This window comes from Wasmannia auropunctata, unplaced genomic scaffold (assembly GCF_000956235.1).
Source record: "Wasmannia auropunctata unplaced genomic scaffold, wasmannia.A_1.0 LD336078.1, whole genome shotgun sequence".
NCBI lineage: Eukaryota > Metazoa > Arthropoda > Insecta > Hymenoptera > Formicidae > Wasmannia > Wasmannia auropunctata.
In genome coordinates this window covers 5208469-5208946 of record NW_012026812.1, presented here as the reverse complement: position 1 = coordinate 5208946, position 478 = coordinate 5208469, and positions in this window count along the sequence as shown.

Below are 478 nucleotides of genomic sequence, written 5' to 3'. Positions count from 1 at the left end.
CTCGCTATGACATCCTCCGAGTCAAAATATTCTGATATAATATTAAATTCCTTCTGGAAATTACACCAGACATCTGCTTTAAATGATAAACCGATAAAATCTTTTCTGATGAGCCGAACTGTAAGATATAAATCACCATCTTTCTGTTCTTCGAATCCAATAAGCACTTTCTTACCAAAAGAAAGATTTAATTTATATATCGTAGATAACAGAAGTTGTTTCTCAAAAAATTTGCACTCATTTGTTTCACGAAATTCCGGATCATTGCTTATTTTTATTTTTGCCATGGCTGTCGTTAGTATACAGGGTGTCCCGTAACGCTTAATTAATATTTCAAGGTGTGAAAGAGAATGAAATTTTGAACTAAAAGTTCCTCTTTCAATTTTGGCTCAGACCATTATTTACAGAGTTAATAACGAATAAAGTTAATCAATCAGATCGCGTTTAACCGGAATACACAGATCGGAAGAGCACACGT